Source organism: Acomys russatus, chromosome 26 (genome assembly GCF_903995435.1).
Source record: "Acomys russatus chromosome 26, mAcoRus1.1, whole genome shotgun sequence".
Lineage (NCBI taxonomy): Eukaryota > Metazoa > Chordata > Mammalia > Rodentia > Muridae > Acomys > Acomys russatus.
The window spans coordinates 3,873,634-3,895,500 of NC_067162.1; the positions used below are offsets into that span (position 1 = coordinate 3,873,634).

General features: G+C 40.9%; 1 protein-coding gene and 1 pseudogene across 2 annotated transcripts in view; both read left to right on the forward strand.

Moving 5' to 3' along the window:
- Nr3c2 (nuclear receptor subfamily 3 group C member 2) overlaps positions 1 to 21,867 on the forward strand; it is a 337,342-nt gene that overhangs the window by 126,705 nt on the left and 188,770 nt on the right. The window lies entirely within an intron of this gene.
- On the forward strand, positions 11,576 to 13,235 carry LOC127209427 (T-complex protein 1 subunit eta-like; annotated as a pseudogene).

The following is a 21,867-nucleotide window of genomic DNA, read 5'->3' on the forward strand; positions in this document are numbered from 1 at the left end:
GCTATTTTAATTACTATTGCTTTATAGTGCAGTTTGAGATCAGGTATGGAGATTCCTCCGGAGCACCTTTTATTGTACAAGATTGTTTTAGCTATTCTGGGTTTTTTGTTTTTCCATATGAAGTTCAGAATTGAACTTTCAATGTTTTTAAAAAATTGTGTAGGTATTTTGATAGGGATTGCATTGAATCTGTAGATTGCTTTTGGTAGGATGGCCATTTTTACTATGTTAATTCTCCTGATCCATGAGCAAGGAAGATCATTCCATTTTCTCAGGTCATCTTCAATCTCTTTCTTCAGAGTTTTGAAATTTTTTTCAAACAAGTCCTTCACTTGCTTAGTTAGAGTATTTCCTAAATATTTTATATCGCTTGTGGCTAATGTGAAGGGTGTGGTTTTCCTAATTTCTTCCTCTGCAAGCTTGTCATTTGTGTATAGGAAGGCTACAGATTTTTTTGAGTTAATTTTGTATCCAGCTAATTTGCTGAAGGTGTTTATCAGCTGTAGGAGTTCTCTGGTGGAATTTTGAGGGTCACTTATGTACACTATCATATCATCTGCAAACAGGGATAATTTGGCTTCCTCCTTTCCCATTTGGATACCCTTGATCTCCATTTGTTGTCTTATTGCTCTGGCTAGAACTTCGAGTACTATATTGAAGAGATATGGAGAGAGAGGGTAGCCTTGCCTTGTTCCCGATTTTAGAGGAATTTCCTTGAGTATCTCACCATTTACTTTGATTTTGGCTATTGGCTTGCTGTATATAGCCTTTATTATGTTGAGGAAAGTGCCTTGTATCCCCGATTTCTCTAAAACTTTAAACATGAATGGGTGTTCAATTTTATCAACTGCTTTCTCTGCATCCAAAGAGATGATCATGTGGCTTTTTATTTTCAATTTGTTTATATGGTGGATTACATTGATGGATTTCCGTATATTAAACCATCCCTGCATGCCTGGAATGAAGCCTACTTGGTCATGATGAATGATATCTTTGATGTGTTGTTGTATTCGTTTTGCAAGTATTTTATTTAGTATTTTTGATTCGATGTTCATAAGAGAGATTGGTGTGAAATTCTCTTTCTTTGTTGAGTCGTTGTGAGGTTTAGGTATCAATGAGACTATGGCCTCATAGAATGAATTTGGTAATTTTCCACCCATTTCTATCTTTTGGAGTAGCTTGAATAGTATTGGTATTAGCTCGCCCTTGAAAGTCTGGTAGAATTCTGCACTGAACCCATCTGGCCCTGGTTTTTTTTGTTTTGTTTTGGTTTGGTTTGGTTGGGTGACTATCAATGATTGCTTCTATTTCTGTAGGGGAAATAGGAATATTTAGCTTGTTTATCTGTTCTTCACTCAACTTTGGCAAGTGAAATTGATCAAGAAAATCATCCATTTCCCTTAGATTTTCAAATTTTGTGTCGTATGTGCCTTCAAAGTAGGATCTTATGATTCTTTGAATTTCTTCTGTGTCTGTTGTTATGTCTCCCTTTTCATTTCTGATTTTGTTGATTTCAATAATGTCTCTCTGCCTTTTAGTTAGTTTGGCTAACGGTCTGTCTATCTTGTTGATTGTCTCAAAGAACCAGCTCTTGGTTTTGTTGATTCTTTGGACTGTTTTCTTAGTTTCTAATTTGTTAATTTCAGCCCTGAGTTTGATTATTTCCAGATGTCTACTCCTTTTGGGTGTTTCTGCTTCTTTTTTTTTTCTTGGGCTTCCAGTTGTGTCGTTAAGATGCCTATGTGCAATGTTTCCAATTTCTTTTTAAAGGCACTTAGTGCTATGAATTTTCCTCTTAGCACTGCTTTCAATGTATCCCACAAATTTGGGTATGTTGTTCCTTCATTTTCATTGAATTTCAGAAACTCCTTGATTTCTTTCTTTATTTCTTCCCTGACCCAGGTGTCATTTAGCAGAGTTGTTTATTTTCCACATACGTGTAGGCTTTTTGTTATTTCTGTTGTTGTTGAATTGGAGCCTAAGAGTATGGTGATCTGATAGGATACAAGGTATTATTTCAATCCTCTTGTATCTATTGAGGCTTGCTTTGTGACCTACGATGTGATCAATTTTGGAGAAGGTTCCATGGGGTGCAGAGAAGAAGGTATATTCTTTCTTGTTTGGGTGAAAGGTTCTATAGATATCTGTTAGATCCATTTGACCCATGGCATTGGTTAATGATGCTATTTCTTGGCTTAGTTTCTGTTTCAATGACTTATCCTTCAGTGAGAGTGGGGTGTTGAAGTCTCCCACTATTATTGTGTGGGGAATCGATGTGTGGTTTAAGCTTTACAAATGTGGGTGCCCTTGTATTGGGAGCATAGATGTTCAGAATTGTGATGGCATCTTGGTTGACTTTACCTTTGATGAGTACGAAGTGTCCGTCCTCATCCCTTTTGATTAATTTTGGTTGAAAGTCTATTTTGTTTGATATTAAAATGGCTGTGCCTGCTTGCTTCTTGTGACCATTTGCTTGGAATATTTTTTCCAATCTTTTATCCTGAGGTAATGCCTATCGTTATGGGTGAGATGTGTTTCTTGAATGCAGAAGAATGTTGGATCTTTTTTATGCACCCATTCAGTTAGTCTGTGTCTTTTTATTGGAGAATTGAGACCATTGATGTTGAGAGATATTAATGGCCAGTGACTGTTAAGAGTCTTAATTTTGGTGTTGTTTCCAGTCAAGCGTTTGTGTAGTTGTGTTTTTGCCATGGGATAGTTATCTATTTCCTGAGTAGTTTTGGTTGTAGCTTGACTCTTTGGGATGGAGTTTTCCTTCTAGTACCTTCTGTAAAGCTGGATTTGTGGATAGGTACTGTTTGAATTTGTTTTTGTCGTGGAATATTTTGTTTTCTCCATCAATGGTTATTGATAGTTTTGCTGGGTAAAGTAGTCTGGCCTGGCATCTGTGGTCTCTTAGGGTTTGCAGGATCTCTGTCCAGGCCCTTCTGGCTTTTATGGTCTCTGCTGAGAAGTCGGGTGTAATTCTGATAGGTTTGCCATTAAATGTTATTTGGCCCTTTTCCCTTGCAGCTTTTAACATTTTTTCTTTGTTCTGTATGTTTTGTGTTTTGATTATTATGTGATGGGCAGTTTTTCTTTTCTGGTCAATTCTATTTGATGTTCTGTAGGCCTCTTGTACGTTTATAGGCATTTCTTTCTTCAGATTGGGGAAATTTTCTTCTATGATTTTGTTGAGAATAGTTTCTGGGCCTTGGAGTCTGATATCTTCTCTTTCTTCAATGTCTATTATCTTCAGATTTCTTCTTTTCATGGTGTCCTTAATCTCTTGGATGTTTTGTGTCAGTTTTTCAGATTTGGCATTTTCTTTTATGGTTGCTTCAAGATCTGTGATTGTATCTTCTAGACCTAAGATTCGTTCTTCTATCTCTTGGATTCTGTTAGAAAACCTCACCTCTGTGTTGCTCGCCTTCTTCTCTGAGGTTTCACGTTCTCGTTTTTCTTCTGTCTGTGTGTTTATCATTGAATCCATTTTCATCCTCAGATCTTGGACTGATATTTTTATTTCTTTTATCTGATTTTTTGTATATTCCTGAGTTTCTTCCATTGCCACTTTATAGGTCTTCAGAGCTTGAACCATTTTATTTATTTCTTTCATCTGGTTGTTTGCATTTTCCTGAATTTTTTCCAGTTCCACTCTATGTGCTTCTTTTATGTCTCTCACCTGTTTGTCTGCGTCTTCCTGCATTTGATTACGAATTTTATTTGTTTCCTCCATTATCATCCTCATTACTAAGGATTTGAGGTCATTTTCTTGTATTTCTGTTGTATTTGAGTTCCCCAGGTTGTTTTCTTTGGGATAGCTGGAAACTGGAGACGCCATGTTGTTTTGGGGTTTTTTGCATATGCCTTTTCACTGTCCTTTAGATATCTTGCCATCTTTGTTTTTGTTGGGTAGCTTCCAGAGTTTGATGGAGGGAGTCTGATGATAGATTCACTTGTTTTCTCACGATTTTCCTAGGCTGGAAGCTCTAATGCGTCACTGGTGTGGATGTTAGGAGGTTAGCCCTGTTGTTTTGGACTCTCACAGCCAGTCATCATCAGCTCCCCTGTGCTGTGGATCCTGTAATCGTTCTGGGTCTCTGAATGAGCGTGGGTCAGGCCATGGTATCCACAGCCTTCTGTGTCCCCTGCCAAGTCCAGCCAGGGACACTGGGCCCGAACCATGGGCCGAACTCAGCTAGATTCTCAGGGCCTGAACCGTCTGCCGAGCTCAGCTAGGGATTCTGGGCCCAAAAATGCACACAGAGTCCAGCCAGAATTTTTGGGCTGGGACTGCGCACCAAGCTCAGCTAGGGGCATTTGGCCCAAAGTGCATGCTGTGGTCAGTTATTGACTTAGGGAACGAACTGTCCGCCAAGCTCAGCCAGGAATTCTGGATTCAAACTTCACACTGTGTCCAACCAGAGTCTTAGAGCCGGGACTGTGCCTAAAGCTCAGCTAGAGTCACTGGGCCCAATCTGTTCGCCAAGCACTTAGGGACTCTGGCCCCAAACTTTACGCCGAGCTCCACTCGAGTCTCCGGGGCGGAATTGGGCACCGAGCTCAGCCAGGGTCTCTGGACTCACGCTGTGCGCTGAGTTCAGCCCGGGACTCCAGGCCTAAACTGCGTGGATAGTCCAGCCAGAGTCTTAGGGCCACCAAGCCTGTGAACACAGCTCAGCTAGAGTCTCTGGGCCCAATCTACCCGGCAAGTCCAGCTAGGGCCTCTGGGCTGAATCTGCATGCTGACCTCAGCCTGCGTCAGCGCCCCAGAACTGCCCGCCGAGCTGAGCTAGTGTCTCGGGCAGAACTGCTTGCTAAGCCGAGCCAGCACCTTCGATGGAACCGAGCACTCTGCCCAGCCTGTGTCACAGCAGGAGAACCAAGGCTGTGTTGAGCTAGCACCTCCGGTGGAACTGAGCGCTCCACCCAGCCCGCACCACAGCAGGAGAACTGCGGCTCTGCTGAGCTAGCACCTCCGGTGGAACTGAGCGCAGTAACCTTGCTGTTTGAGGTGCCAGTTGCAGTTGAATTACAAGTTGCAGATCAAATGTATTTTTGATGATCACATTTGATGACAGTGAGTGGTGTGATTCGGGGGACCATGGTAGTGCATGCAACAGATGAAGACCACATGTATGAACACACACACACACCGTCCCCATGCACACCGTCGCTGCCACCACTGGCTGGAGAGAGCATTCAGATTTCATGAGCAGTTGTCTCTACATTCTGTGCCCTGCCTCTAAGCTAGCCTTACCTACAAGTTGCTTCTGGTTTGAGGCAGGCAAATGTAAAGTGTGGGGGAGGGAATGAGGGATGGAGGGAGGGGGGAGAAGTCAAGAAAGCACCCCCAGTGCTCATACGTACACCTTCCAAACTCTCTAGGCCTGCGGTCCTCAACCTGTGGGTTGCAACCCCTTTGGGGCCTAACAGCCATTGGAAAACACATGTACATTCATAACAATAGCGAAGTTACCATATTAAAAGGTCACAGCATTAGGAAGTTTGAGACCCTTTAATATAGTTCCTCCCAATTTTCATGCTACTTCATATTATAGTTTTGCTACTATTCTGAATCATATTGTAAATATCTGTGTTTTCCACAGGCTGAGAACCGCCACTCCCTAGGCCTTGATAACTACCATTGCGTTCCCTGAGGGCACTGAGGCTGTAGCAGTATTTACAATATGCAAGACATGGAAATAAGTGATTGTCTATGGATGGATAGATGGATAAAGAAAATGTACCACAGAGAGAGAGAGAGAGAGAGAGAGAGAGAGAGAGAGAGAGAGACTCAAACTCTCAGACTCACAACACTTGGCTTGGTGACAAAAAGCCTGTCAAAGCAAACTAAGGACGAATTTATTTGAGTTCATTCTTTGAAGCTACAGTCTGTCCAGGAGAGGAAGCAGGTTGGTGGTCAAGCCAGGCAGCTCTTCTTGGAGGGTAGAGTCCGGTCTGAGGTAAAACGTGGTATTTATCTTTCTGAGTCTGGTTCAATTCACTTACCATGATAATCTCCTAGCCCATCTAGGCCTCAGATGTCATAATTTAAGTCTTCTCAATGTGTGTATCACCACATTTTATTTCTCTCTACACAAGCTCTGGCACTTGTCTTCTGTCAGTACTGCTGCAGTAAACATGGGCAGGCAGTTCTGTGGAACTGGAGGCTTTCATTCATGTTTTATCATAGCAACAAAAAGTAATGAATACAGCCCATAATATCTTGAAATATTTTTCCCTATGTCTTTCTCTAGTAACTTTAAATTTTTAGATCTTACCTTAAGATCTTTGATTCATTTGGACTGATTTTTGTAGAGTGAAAAATAGGGGTCTAGTTTCATTCACCTTCTAGTGGTTCCTGCTTCCTAGCCCTGTTTACATACTTTTCTCCAAAAGTATGCTTTGGCACTATTGATAAAATGCAGATGACTGTAGCTCTGTGAGCTACATGTCCCTTATTCCATTCTATTGGTCTACATGTTTGTAGTGACTATCATGAAGTTCTTGTTACTATGGCTTTATAGTATAGTTTGAGACCAAGTATTTTGATTTCTCAAGTACGCTCATCCTGCTTCAGGATTTCATTGGCTATTATTTGATTCTGAATGAATTTCAGTTTTTTCTATAGTCGTGTGCTGAGATATCTGCATCTCCACTTTTGGTAATATAACATTTTCATAACATTGACTCTGTTGAGCCATGAACATGGTAGGTTTGTTTTTCATTATCCTAACATCTTCTTAATATTGTAAAGATTTTGTGGTAGAAGTCTTTTAACTCCTTGATTAATTTAATGCTTACGGTTAGATTTATTACATGACTTTTCCATGATTTATTTCTTAGCAAGTTCATTATTCAATGTAGGAAGGTTGCTAATTTGTATGTATCAAATTTGTATCCTGTTACTTCACTCAAAATATTTATTATATCTAAGACTTTCATGGTGCCATCTTCCAGGTCTTTTGCGTATAGGATTGCACTGTTTCAAAATAGAGATAATTGGACCTTGTCTTTTCTATTTATATCCTTTTTTTCCTCTTCCTTTATCACTCTAAGACATCAGTCATCTCTCTGAATAAGAATGGAGTGAGCCTCTTTATTTCATTCCAGCTTTTCTTATTTTTCCCATTGATTGTAACATTGGCTATAGTTCTGCCAGCTCTAGCTTTTAGCCAAACATATTTTCTGTGTATGCCTGTATTATCTGGGATTTAATCATGAAATGTTATTGAAGTTAGGAGAGGCCTTTCTGCCTCTGCTGAGATATTGTGTGGTTTCCGTAGGAGCTTGTTGGTATAGTTTGTTACATTTATTGACTTGTGTATGTTGAACCATCCTGGCATCCCTAGAATGAAAGCAGCTTAATCATGGTATGTGATCTTTCTAATAGGTTGTTTGATTTAGTTTGCATAGATGTTATTGTACGTCTGTGTTCATCGAGGAAGTTGACTGATGCTTTTCTTTTATTGTTGTACTCTTATCTTGTTTTGATATCAGGATAGTACTTTTTCATAAAGTGAGTCTGGTAGTATTTCTTCCTTTCCTATTTTAGGGGATAATTTGGTTGACATCCTTCATTAAACATCTAGAAGAATTTAAAAGTAAGCCTGTCTAGTCTTGAGCCTTTCTTTGTTAATTTTTGAAGGTCATACATATTTTTTTAAATTATGTATTTTTACATGATTTGCCATATTTTTATTACAGGTTTTCCCAAATCATCCTTCAGTTTTAATTAATATCTTTTGTAACAACTTTTTTCCTCTAATTTTATTAATTATTGAGTATTTTCTACCTCTTTTTCAGTTAGTTTGGGTCAGAACTCTTCAACCATAGCATTTTAAAGAACCAACCATTTGTTCCGTGAATTCTTTGTATGGTTCTTTTATTCTCTGTTTTATTAATTTCTTCCTTTGCCTTTATTATTTCTTTCAGTCTATTGGTTTGAGGCTTGGGGGTCTTCTTTTCCTAAGTTCTTCATGCCTCATTATGTTGTTGGTTGATACCTTTCTGAGGTTTTCATCCTGTTTGGTCTTCTGCTTTTTTTTTTTTTTTTTTTTTTTTAAATCATTTACAGATATAAACTTTCCTCTTAAAACCGCCTTGCTCTATCCCAAACATTCTGGTAAGTTGTTTATAAGTGTTCATTTTATTCTTGGACTTTAAAAAATTCCTTCCTAAATTCTTTAATTACCTAAATTCAAGAGCCTATCAATCAGTATCTGTTGGGGGAGGAAGAAAGGGGAGGGTTCTGTAGCTTGTATGATATTGAATCTCCATTTTATTCAACCACCTGATAAGGTGCAAGGATTTTTTTTTTTTTTTTTTTTTTTTTTTTTTTTTTTGTATTTGTTAAGACTTGCTTTGAGTCCTAAAATGTAGTATTTTTAGATAGAATCCCATGAGCTGCTATAGAATCTGTATTTTTTTATCTGTTGGATGGAGCATCCTGAGGATGTCAGTCAAGTCCACTTTGGTCTGTGGTACAGTTTAATTCTGAAATTTCTCTGTTGAATTTTTGGCTGGATGACTATCAGTTGGTAAGAGTACAGAAGCAGCCATTCTTACCATCTGTGTCCAGACACCTATCTTTTTATGTCCATAATTGTTTGTTTTAGGAAACTGAATGCACCCCGCATCCGGTGCTTTGATGCTTAACAACTATTCCACCTTCTTAATGGACAGTTAGCTTTAGCCAAGTGTACCAACTTTAAAAGAGTAAGAGTTCTTAAAAATGTTTCATCTATTGATACCCTATGAGAATATACAGGGGGAGGTAATCCCCCTCAGGAACAGTCATAGGGGAGGGAAATAATGGGAAAATGGGGGGGGGGGGAGGGAGGAATGGGAGGATACAAGGGATGGGATAAACATTGAGATGTAACAATAATAAATTAATAAAAAAATGTTTCATCTACAGTATTTTCAGAATTATAGAAAACAAGTTTCGTAGTTATTCATGAACATGGAGGATTTTGTCAAAGAATACAGACTAAAGTATATGCAATAACTATATAAAATTTTCATTTTAGAAAGTGGCACTCACTTTCAGAGGACTCTGAAAATTTGTAACTTAGTTTTCTAATAGCACACTGAAGTTACTCTTGCTCTGTTAAACAACATTACTTTATTAGTAGGTAGAAACCAGGGGCTCAGAGTTATCAAAACTGTGTTGTTGTTGTTGTTGTTGTTGTTTTATGAGTTTAATGGTCAGAAATGCTGACAACTACTTACCATGGTGGACAACTTGTCAGGTGACACCACAGATCATTTTGCACAACAGGTGGACATAGGATGGTGACAGTTTCAAACCACCAAGAGGGCTGTGGTTTGCCATGGGATTAATGAGCAACCCAAGGCTGGGTCCGGTCAGTCCTAAGAAGAGCCTTTTGCAAGTTGTGTCTAATTGGCAGATCAGAGTGACTGAGTAGTGAGCCCTCCATGTGGGAGGAGGTGGCATGCTGGCCCAAACTATTCTGGGCCCGTGACATACTGCAGAAGCTGGCTTTAAAAATAAATTCTCATAGCAACTTTGATACTGTCAAAACACTGGTTATTTAAAACTTCTATTTGCCTGGATTATAGATAATCAAGAGCACACATGGAAAGTGCATAATTGTCTTTTATTGTGTAATGTTTGCAGAATTGTCTTCAATGTTGGATTTTCACTTCATGTGGCTCTCACATATTTCCACATCATGGCATGAAACTCTCATAAGGTTTGCTGTGTTAAAGTTACCTACGTAGTTATCATATATTTTTCATGGATGCAAGAATATGACTATGTTATGATATTTTATTTTGATGTAATATACAGATATCAGATTCATAATAATTTCTGAAATGAGTGAGTTGTAACAGGAAGCCTTAGAATTTTTGCCCTTGACCTCTGCTGGATTGTTAAAGGGCAGACATTCAGTTTCCACATGCAAGCAAATGGAGATATTGAATATTTCAGAAGGAATTATGGTTTCTAGCAAGTTATAAAACTTTGTGAGTGATTGCCGTTAATGTATTTAAACATGGACAGGCATGCATGTAGTTCCATAGTATTTCATTAAAATGTCGTATTAAGTAAAGACTTTAAGTATTTAATTTTCATTGCTGTATAAGTTGTAAAATAGAAACAGGAAATAAAATTGCATTCCACATAGCCCACTCGGTAGTAAAATAGTCATAAAATCATATGCATGTACAAAACCTCTCCTGTAATTGATACTGGATAAAGTTATTAGGTGAAAGCCCTCTTAAGCACAGTCTGGGAGAATGACGGGGGTTTTCACCGACCAGGTGAGCAGGTGGGCAGGTGACCAGGTGACCAGGTGGGCAGGTGGGCAGGTGGGCAGGTGAGCAGGTGACCAGGTGACCAGGTGACCAGATGGGCAGGTGGGCAGGTGAGCAGGTGAGCAGGTGGGCAGATGGGCAGGTGGGCAGGTGACCAGGTGACCAGGTGACCAGGTGAGCAGGTGGGCAGGTGAGCAGGTGGGCAGGTGAGCAGGTGGGCAGGTGAACAGGTGGGCAGGTGGGCAGGTTACTAGGTCAGTAGGTAGACAGGTGGGCAGGTGGGCAGGTGGGCAGGTGAGCAGGTGAGCAGGTGAGCAGGTGGGCAAGTGGGCAGGTGAGCAGGTGGGCAGGTGAGCAGGTAGGCATTTGGGCAGGTGGGCAGGTGAGCAGGTGGGCAGGTGAGCAGGTGGGCAGGTGGGCAGGTGGGCAGGTGAGTACTTCTCTAAAGTGTGTCCTTGCCTTGGAAACTGTTGATCTCTGGGGATGCGTGGAAAGCTGAGTGCTCAGTCTCCCTCCTGTCACTCTTGCTCCTCATCCACGGCTACCTCAATCTATGTGGTTGTCTCTCTCCCCTCCACACATCCAATCCTTTGATGGTTTCGTTTAAGTGTATCCTTGTTGTTTTAAAAGAAAATACCATCATTCTATTTTACCAATAAAAACTCAGAAGACAGATGCCGGGGTGAAAACCTGCTAGCTCAGAGAGGCAAAGAAAGCCTCCAGCTCACCTTCCTACTTAGCTCATGTCTCCACAGAAATGGCCCAAAAGGCTCACCAGCTCAGCTGACATCCCAGGAAGCAAAGGCCAAAAAACCCAAGGCCAACGGCTTGCTAGCTGAGAGCTCAAAAAGCCAAAGGCCAAAGAACTGAAAAGCTAAAGAGCTAAAGCTCCTTCTACACGCTGTCTTTAATACTCCTTACCTCAAAAGTCCCTCCCACTCTTTAATCCCTGTCAGCTGGTTTCTTGCTCCGCCTCTTGACCTAGGGTTAACTTTATTAAATCCTATGTACAGAAAGACCTTGGATTAAAGGTGTGTCTTATAGCTGGCTGAACCACACCTTAATCACCTGTTTATAACAACAGAAAGTTCTCTAGATTAAAAGTGTGTGTTAGGGCTCAACCCCAAGAAGCAGGGATTTACAGTTCACAATCTCAGCATTCACAATGCGATGTCCTGCAACATTTCCCCCCCTTTTGTCTAAATTAGAGACCTTTTCTCTACATCAATAAACAATATACTATTGGGTAAAAATTACATTCACTGTCCTTGAAGCCACTTACAAGATGATGCCCATACCAGTTATCCTGTTGAGAGAGGGGACTGATAGGTCCCAAGGCATCACTCAGCTTGTGAGTAACATCAGTGCCTGCCCGGTGATTGCTGAGGCTGTAAGAACCGCAGCATGGACAAACTTATTGTGGATGGCCGATGCAAAACAAAATTTCTAATGATGGAGCCACAATTTTGAAACTCCTCAATGTTGTCCATCCTGCCACAAAGACTTTAGTGGACATTGCCAAATCCCAAAATTCTGAGGCCAGCGATGGCACCACCTCAGTGACCCGGCTAGCTGCAGAGTTCCTAAAGCAGGTGAAGTCCCATGTGGAGAAAGGTTTACGTCCTTAGGTCATCATCCGAGCTTTCCGCACAGCCACCTAGCTGGCCGTTAACAAAACCAAAGAGCTTCCTGTTACTGTGAAGAAGCAAGATAAAGTAGAACAGAGGAAGATCCTGGAGAAGCAACGACAGCCCTGAGCTCCAAGCCGACCTCCCAGCAGAAGGCCTTCTTCGCCAACATGGTTGATGCTGTGATGATGCTTGACAAGTTGATGCAGCTTAAGATGATTGACATCAAGAAGGTTCAGGGTACCACCCTAGAGGAGTCTCAGCTGGTGGCTGGTGGCTGGTGGCTGGTGGCTGGTGGCTGGTGGCTGGTGTTGTATTCAAGAAGACTTTATCTTATGATGGGTTTGAAATACAGTCCAAGAAGCATATAAGAACCCCAAGATTGCCCTCTTAAATGTTGCGCTTGATCTGAAAGCAGAGAAAGATAGTGCCGAAATCAGAATCCACACAGTGGAGGATTACCAGGCAATTGTTAACACTGAGTGGAGTATTCTCTATGACAAGTTAGAGAAAAATCCATCAGTCCAAAATCATCTTGTCCAAACTCCCTATTGGGGATGTGGCCGCACAGTGCTTTGCTGATAGGACATGTTCTGTGTTGGCTGAGTGCCTGAGGAGGATCTAAAGAGGACGATGATGGCCTGTGGAGGCTCAATCCAGACCAATGCTCTGGTCCTAGATGTCCTAGGCAGCTTCCAGGTGTTTGAAGAAACTCAAATTGGAGGCAAGAGGTACAATTTCTTCACTGGCTGCCCGAAGGCCAAGACATGCACCATTGCCCTCCGTGGTTGCGCTGAGCAGTTTATGGAGGAGACAGAGAGGCCCCTGCATGATGCCATCATGACTGTAAGGAGGACCATAAAGAATGTGGTGGCTGGTGGTGGGGCCATCGACATGGAGCTCTCCAAATACCTGCGGGATTATTCAAGGACCATTCTAGAGAAATAGCAGCTATTGATTGGAGCATATGCCAAGGCCCTGGAGATTATTCCATGACAGCTATGTGACAATGCTGGCTTTAATGCCACAAACATCCTGAGTAAGCTGTGGGCTCAATGTGCACAGGGAGGCATGTGGTATGGGGTGGACACCAACAGTGAGAATATCACTGATAACTTCCAGAGCTTTGTGTGGGAGCCAGCCGTGGTGCGCGTTAATGCCCTGACAGCAGCTTCTGAGGCTGCATGCCTTACTGTATCAGTGGATGAGACTGTCAGGAACCCCTGCTCCACTGTGGATGCTCCCCCAACAGCTGGCTGGGGCCAAAGCCAAGGCCGCCTACATCAAGAGGCAGTCTGCACACCTACCTCCCTGTGAGGTGAATCGGGAGTGAGGAAACAGTTGCTTGGTCCTGCTGTGTTCTCACTGGATGTTATTTAAATAAAACCTAAAAGTTAAAAAAATTACATTCATGATGTCTAATCCAGATGTATTTAGCAACTTTGAAGGAAGTATTCTACTTTCTTATCTTGATGAGCTCAGAGTTCTGTACCTAAATCACTTTGTATCATAACTAGAATTTACCAATCAAAAGCCATTTTTAGATCTTCTTAAGTTTAATTTTAATGCTGTAACTATTTAGTCTTCAACCCCATCAGAGACCTGAAAAAGATAAATATTATCCGAATGAACAGGAAGTGCAGAGCAAGCAACTTGCGAAACTATTGAAATGGCAGATACTGATGGCTGGCTGGACTTTCACCCAAGATATCTCTGTAACACTGGAGTATCATCTTCAGCTTTCTGGCTCAGATTCTCTGACAGACTTTTCTGTGAAGCAGTTGTTATGAAGGACTTGCCTACCTTGTCCTTGCAAAACTCGGCAATTGACTTTCCTGAATCCAGTTTGTCCATTATTCTGTCTGCAATAGAAGCAAGAACAATTCTTTCCCAGTGGCTAGCTTGTCACATACAAGGTTATCTCCTAAAGGAAAAAATTTTGATGTTCATCTTCTTCTTCAAATTTGAAAGGGTATGCTGCCAGAAGCTGACATGTCTCATTGTCAAAATATTCTCAACCTAATAAAATGTCTTTAAATACCATATTCTATATATCTTTGAGCCTTCTGGAAACACTCTATTTATAGTATATCTGAATTACTAGTTTCTAGCTATATACTGACTGATTAATTTAGAAAACTAGTACCTAACAAAACCACAATGACTATTCATTTATATTTCTCAGTTATCCTTAACAGTTTGTGATAGTAGCTTTCAAAGGGACTAGAACTTCACATTGCATTTTAAAGAATTGTGTAGGCATAATACCTTTAAAAGACCTGATACATAGTATGCTGTAACAAAATATCACCTCAATTTTTATCAGTATACAAAGGATCTATACCAATATAACTAATTATAACCTTAATTTTGTATCAATATACAAAGATGTATAACAGTAGATTGAATAATCTACTCTTTTTGATATTGTTCCTACATTATTTCTATATATCCCTTTTTGCCTAAATAAAAAGGAACAATTTTAACTCTAAATACAGTAAAATTACTTATACTAATGAAGCTATTTTTGCCAAAGTTTCCACAATGTCCATCTTGGTTGTATTTGTCAGTCTTACGATTAAGGGGTTTTTTGATGGGGGCATGGTGGTGAAAGCCTGGCTAGCTCAGTCTATAGAGCATGAGACTCTTAATCTCAGGGTTGAAGGTTCAGCCCCACATTGGACACCACATGTTGTTTCAAATGAAAATCCCAATCATCCTATTTTACCAACAAAGACTCGGGAGCCAGGTGTTGGGGTGAAAACCTGATAGCTCAGAGAGGCAGAGAAAGCACCCAGCTGGCCTTCCTACTCAGCTCACATCCTGATGGAAAAGGCCCAAGAGGTTCCCTAGCTCAGCTGACAGCCCAAGAGGAAAAGGTCAAAAAACCCAAGGCCAAAGGCTTGCTAACTCAAAGCCCCAAACCTGAAAGGCCAAGGAGCTCCAAATCTCCAGAGCTAAAGAGCTAAAGCTCCTCCTGCTTCTACACACAGTCTTTAATACCCCTCACCTCAAACGTCCCTCCTACTCTTTAATCCCTGTCAGCTCAATTCTTGCTCTGCCTCTTGATCTAGGGTTAACTTTATTAAATCCTGTTTACAGAAAGATCTTGGATTAAAAGTGTGTGCTATAGCTGGCTGAACCACACCACAATCACCTGTTTACAATAAATAGAAAGTTCTTAGATTAAAGGTGTGTGTTAGGGCTCAACCCCAAGACACAGGGATTAACAGTTCACAGTCTCAGGGTTCACAATGGGATCAAATGTCCTGCAACGCATCCGTTTTCAGTTACTCTCGTAGACTTGGTGACTCTTCGGTCAGGCTTGGAATTGCAGCATCATGCATAATAGGCTTTGACAATAAAATAGACCCTTCTCGAAACCTGGGAGCTGACTTGGCAGATAAGAGCTCTTACTGGTTTTACAGAGGATGGGCGTTCAGTACCCAGCACCTACATTAAGTGGCTCACAACTGCCTTAAATCTCAGCTTCCAGGGATCCGACACCCTCTTCTAGCCTGTGTGGAAACCTCTACACACATGCGAACGCACACACACAGACATACGCACACACACAAAATTAATAAACTACACCTTTTCTTTCAAAGAGGACTTGGAATACTCATGGCTTCTGGATAGGAGACCCCCTTTTCCCTGCCTTCCTCCTAGGAAGACACTGCTTAGTACACATAGTCTTAGTTGCTGTCAACCTGGAAAGCCCCAGCTTGCAAGAAAGGCTTACTGTAAGATTTGGGGGTGGGGAGGGGGGTGGCCTTAGTTTTTACTGTGAAACTTAATGAGAAAATGACATCTAAGGTTGTGTTTACTATTTTGTTATATACAGGAAGGGGGAAACCAAGCTTTAGTAGGTAAGGGCAGAGCCAACTGCCCAGCAAATGTTGTTTGAAACAAGCTGAGAAGGTCTAGTGGATAAGTCAGTGGAATTCAGTCTCCTCCTTTTGAAAGAAGGGCTGGTAATATCTTCCACATGAATTTGTTCTCAGACTTCAGCCTTTGCCACATGTGTACTTTTGCTAAATTTACAATGTTTTGTTAGCCACCTTAGCCTTTATAAAATGTTAATGAAGTATTTTGCAATCATATAAAAGTTCTGTGAGGGAGTGTAATAAAGATTTACTGTCATCCACCAGGTAAATTTTTTCACACACAGAACTTTGTGGATAATTTTAAAGTACTTTTATACATCAAAATTTGAAAAATGGAACAGGCTTAAATTTGCAAGCAAATATCTTTGAATGGACCAGTTTGTTTCCCCCCTCACACTTCGTGTGTGTGTGTGTGTGTGTGTGTGTGTGTGTGTGTGTGTGTGTGTTGAAGGATTTCAAGAAATCTGCTTCATCTTCAAAAGATAAACGTCATTGGACTGTAGCCCAAAGAGTTACTAAGTACTGAAATGTTTCATATCTTGAGTAAATTAACCATTATGTTTTATCTTATTTTAGGGTGTATGACTTATTTCCTTCAGTTGGTAATATAAAACATCCCTGTGTCACTCAAACAAGTAATTAAGAAGACCATTTGCTATTTCTTGTTTCCAGAAGGCATTGGTTTTATTTGTTGTGAGTTAATGATGCCTTTGTTGTCTGTGCTTATAGCTTGTAGTAGTTCAAAGGTGAATTGTTATCAAAATAAGAAAAAATTATTTCAGTAATATTTAATTGTGCACCTGATCTTTAGCTAAAGTCATATGCTTTCCAACACACACAAACACACACACACACACACACACACACACAGAGCCTTTTGCAAATTTGCTGAACTGTAAAACTAAACAGAGCTCTGAAGGAAGAAAGTATCAACGTAGAATGTTTGATTATTTGTTTGGATAGATGCCAGCTGTAGCTGAGTTGAATCATCGCTTTATGAGACATTTATTTGAATTAATGTGGCATTATTTAATAGGGTGAGTTTTGCATGAAACTATGTGTTTTATAAAACAAGAATGGGCTTGAGCTTTGCAGCTCCTTTTCATTAGCCTTCTGCAAGTGACTTTTGGAGAAATTCGTTTTCATCTTATTAGAATTTCTGCGCTAACGCAATGCTGGGCACTGTACTGTGCTCTGGGAGGCATCACAGGAGAGCCTTGCGGAAGCTAGAAACTGTTTCTGCTGTTCGACAGCTGACTCTGCAGGAACAGAAAACCCTGATTTCTCTTGTTTGCTCATTTCTACGGAGGAAATATTCCCACCACCTCCCATCTCAAGCTATAAATGTGATGCTCCCAAAAGCAAAATTGGGAAGAACTTAACCCCAATGCCCCTCACACTGGTGAAATAAGCATGCATCATATTACAGACACAAAGTTCAGTGGAGTAACAATAAGGAAATTATATGTTTTATATGTGCATTGCCTTTTGTTATTATAAATAGTTAATTGGAAATTTAATCATTTTTAATGATAGCATTACATTAATGAGCAATTTGAAAAATTCCTGAAAATTTTAAGAGTTGGCTTTTAAAGCTAATACAAGCTATTTTCTGTACATCAGTATGGGGCAAATAAAAGAGTAAAACATGCATTAAAGGAAGCAGCCTCATTTTAATTGTTATTAGCAAAAGTAAAGTAGAAACAGGAAATCAGCATTGGCAACTCTGGAGAGGGAATGGTGTGTGTGTGTGTGTGTGTGTGTGTGTGTGTGTGTGTGTGTGTGTGTGGTGGGGATGCCAATAAGTGTAGTATGTTTACATATATATGTGAGTGGAGTGAATGCATTCTGAAATGTGCCTATGTCTACATGTGTGAACATGATGGAGCGTGCATGGCCTGTGGATATATGTTGGAGCATGTGTCAGATGTGTCCATACTAGGCTATATCTGTCGGGAAGCAGAGAGATGTAAATATGGTGTTAGCTTCCTCTCTCTGTTTATTCATTTTGGACCCCTGGTCAAGGGACAGTGGCACCCATGTTCATTGTGGGTGCTCCCGTCTCAATTAAAACTGTCTAGTAACGCCTCATCGAAAGACCCAAAGGTGTGTTTCCATGACAATTCTAAATCCTGTCATGTTGACAGTGAAGATTAGCTCTCAGAATCCTCCAGATAGTTCCCTTCTCCCTGCCCCCAACTCCTCTCTTCTGCTTTCGTATTTTTATTAACATGTATTATTTGGCTGTATTAATGGGCAAAAATAGTTCTCAAAGCTTTGAAGGCTAAAAGCTCAAAATGCGATATGCCATTGGTGTAGGCTCTGATGCAGGCGTGCGGGGAATGGGATCTCAGTGAGAGAACAGGAAGGTTGCCATGGGACCCTCGGGAGTCCCCAGGGTCGGCCTGCTCATTATGAAAGCCATTTGTCAAGAGTTAACCAAGCCACACAAGAGCCTTCTTCATCCCTTTGAGGGCAGCGTCACTGAGGAACAAATGCTCAGGAGACTCAATCTGCTAAAACTTGTACCCACCGTCTGATACTACCCCATTGGTGCTGGGCTTCCAACATGTGGGAGACGAGCCATATCCAGATCAGAGGGGGCATTGGCCACCTTCTCTGAGCTTCAGAGTTACTATGTTAAAGGATAAATACGGTGTCAAATGACTTAGGCTCATAGACAGCCTTTCAACTTATGCCAGGGTGAGCTTGGACAATCCCTACTTCTGTTTAAAGGTCCATAAATTGAAAAGGACGATGGGAAGATTTTCAGTCTATTCTTGCTCACTATGTACAATCCCCCATCTTTCTGCCAGGCACATAATGATCACGCAGGATTTTGGTTTTAAGGACAAGACCACAGGATAAGTTGTCAGTATTTAATTGTTAAATGAATTTGGTTGTAAGCATCATGCTTACACAGGCCGATGTCATTACTGTCCCTATTTAGAGACTGCTTTCCCAGCACACAGTAGTTATTAAGGTGCTGCTCTCCCTTTTTCTGGTAGCAAGAGTATGGTGAAACAGTGTTGGGCGTTTAGTTTTCTGGAACCAGTGGGTTTCGAGTGGAAAATGGACAGAATCGGATCTGTGACTTCCCTGCATATTTCTAGCATTCAGTTAGATACATTTTCATTTGTCAGGACTGTTTCCCCATGAATAAAAAAACACAAATTCCAAACTGCATCTTTCTAATATGCTTGTATATATTTATGCTTGTTATTTTCTAGAACACATTGACTGGCCACTTGTTCCCAGTCACCAAAAGGTGCCAGGCTCCAGTCCCTGTGTCACATGGACCTGAACTTTACATCTCTTCCAGTTCTTTTAATTAACACAACCAATGGCAATTTTATTAAATAGTTTGCAATGGCATGAAGGACATTGCATTCCTAAACCACAGAAGCAGGGACCTAAAAACACCCTGCCGGCTGTCTTTTTCCTCTTTGAAGCAGAGCTTGCCTTTGTACTAGCTCCTTTCCCATGCACAGAAAACAGTACCCTTAGGACCGCCATGCTGAGAACACACAGCTGCTGCCATCTCTTGCCACATCAGTCTTTGGTCTTACTGTTTCCTAGAAACACTGCTCTGCATCCCCCCATAGAGGCTGTACTGTTTCCATGACGTTTTGTGTGTTAAGCATTTAAATCTGAGCATTTGTGAAGATCCACTCATATTTGGCTGTATGATTTAAATAAAAACATTCATGAATTCAATTTCTCATGATTAATAAATAAAAAGTAGCATGAATCATTGTCCTGCAGACAGACATTTATGATGGTCTCTTAAGTCCTCATCTGATCCTTGCTGCTGGCCAAGCATATCTGATCTTCCTCTCAGCCTGGGCAGTTGCCTTGGAAATTATAGGCTAGAATAATAAAAACACCATAAAGAATGACTGATGGGCTTCTTTCAGTCATTCCTGAGGAACATAATGCTGCAGTAAGTTTGAGCTGCAGTTGTCAAAAACAGCAGATTCAAGAGAAAACTCAATAGAAAAAAAAATCTTAATTTGGAAAAATTCCTTCAAAGAAGACTGTAATTTTCTTTGCCAAGTTTTACCCTTTGTATTTTTACCTAATCTAAGGTAATGTGGTTATTAATATTTTAGTGCTTAAACATGATGTTTCTTATTATAAAGGGAGAAATAACAAAAAAAATCAAATTGAACGCTCTAAGCTGCCACAAAATATTCATGTTATCTCCCTCTTATACTGTTAGTGTGATGAGATACAAATTAAGGAAGCAGTCCTGTTTTGTTTTGTTTTTAAGCTAGCACATTAAACTCATTAATCTATTAGAAGAGAGACTTGATTGGAAACAACTATAATTTCTTAGCTATGATCTTACCCTTTCAGTGTTCTCTTTCTTTTTTGTTTTCCCCATAAAGCATATTTCTATGATCCATTTTAATGCTGTATAACATATTTATGGGATAGCATTACACATTAATGCCATAGGATTCATTTGAAAACCATCTGTTAGAATTCACTGGCAAATAGAAATTATCCTTATTAATATCTTTTCTTAATTGAAATCTTTAAGATTACCCTTCCTAACCCATAGCAGAGAGGCTGAAAATGAATCTTACTGCATTTGCACAGAAAGAACTCAAACTTCAATGCTTTGTATCCACCATATTTCAGAATCGCTGTGTTATAAAAGTGAACTTAGGATTTACTAAGCCAGAAAAAGAATATCTCGTTTATATTTTTAGTATTTTGAACTTTAGGCTGAGTTGGAAGAAAGGACTTGATAGACATATTCAGATACGGGAGCAATAGTTTGATATGCATCCTTGAGAAAAATCACTCAGTGGAGAAGATCGAATCCATAGGACTCAACGGGTTGAGTACTCACTTAGCATAGACAAGCCTGGGGTTCAATCCCCGGCACTTCCTGAACCAGGGGTGGTGACTCAGGCCTGGACCCCCGGCACCCAGCAGGCAGAGATGGAAGGATCAAAACTCCATGACCATCCTCAGCGTGTAGCGATGGGGCCAGCTTCACAGAGGAACGAAACAAGGCCTATTGATTCCAAGGGAGCACAACAGAGCTAAGGCATGTGTGTACTGTGTAAACACAGCCTATGTTGAACCTCAAGTAAGACATCACTTCTTCTTTACTGTGTAATTACTCGACTTATTTTCATTCCTTACTTGAACATGTAGGTAAGGCTGCCTAGAACACTGTGTGGTATGAAACGGAAGTGTCCAATTCACGGAAACAAGTCCATAGGCTACAAGTGCTCTGCAGACAAACAGGAGACGACTCAACATCAGGCACTGCTGGCCAGATGGCAGCCATGTGCTATTTCATTTTTAAAAAAGACCGACTTTTATCCTTCTCACGTCTAGCTGCAGAGTCCTCCCTACGGTGCGCTTGCTCCCGGGGCCTCTTTTCTAAGAATGAGGAGAACAGCTGCTTACTTGACGTTTACAGTAAAAACAGCTGGAGAAGGGCACAAGCCAGTCCTGTAGCATCCGTGAGGTTTTGTCATCCCTACTCCTGGGGATAGTCACATGCGTAAACGGGACCAGGACTTTCCCATTTCTAATCTCCTACACTTGCCACCGAAGCCCCATTTTTTTTTCTCAGCTCCTCTCAGTCAGGAAAGTTGTTGCCTCCAGGAGCAGCCAACGCTGGCCTCAAACTCACACTCTTCCTGTGCCTACCTCCTACAAAAGCTTAGGACATCTTGCTCAGAAACAGAGGGACTTCACGTGAGCTGCATGTGTTTTATAAGTTTTTCCAAAACAGCTTATTTTTTTAATTTTGAAGATTTTCATAAGAATGTCATAAGGGTGTGTGTGTGTGTGTGTGTGTGTGTGTGTGTGTGTGTGTGTGTAAGTTGAGGAGGGGAGCTGGGACAGGGAGAGGTGGCCAAGGTTGCCCTCTGGCCCCCACATGTATATATACCCACACAGGTACATAGGAACTCCCACAGATGCTCACACACACACACACACACACACACACAGTGTCTGTGTAAGTTGGGGAGGGGAGCTGGGGCAGGGAGAGGTGGCCAAGGTTGCCTTCTGGCCCCTACATGTATATATAC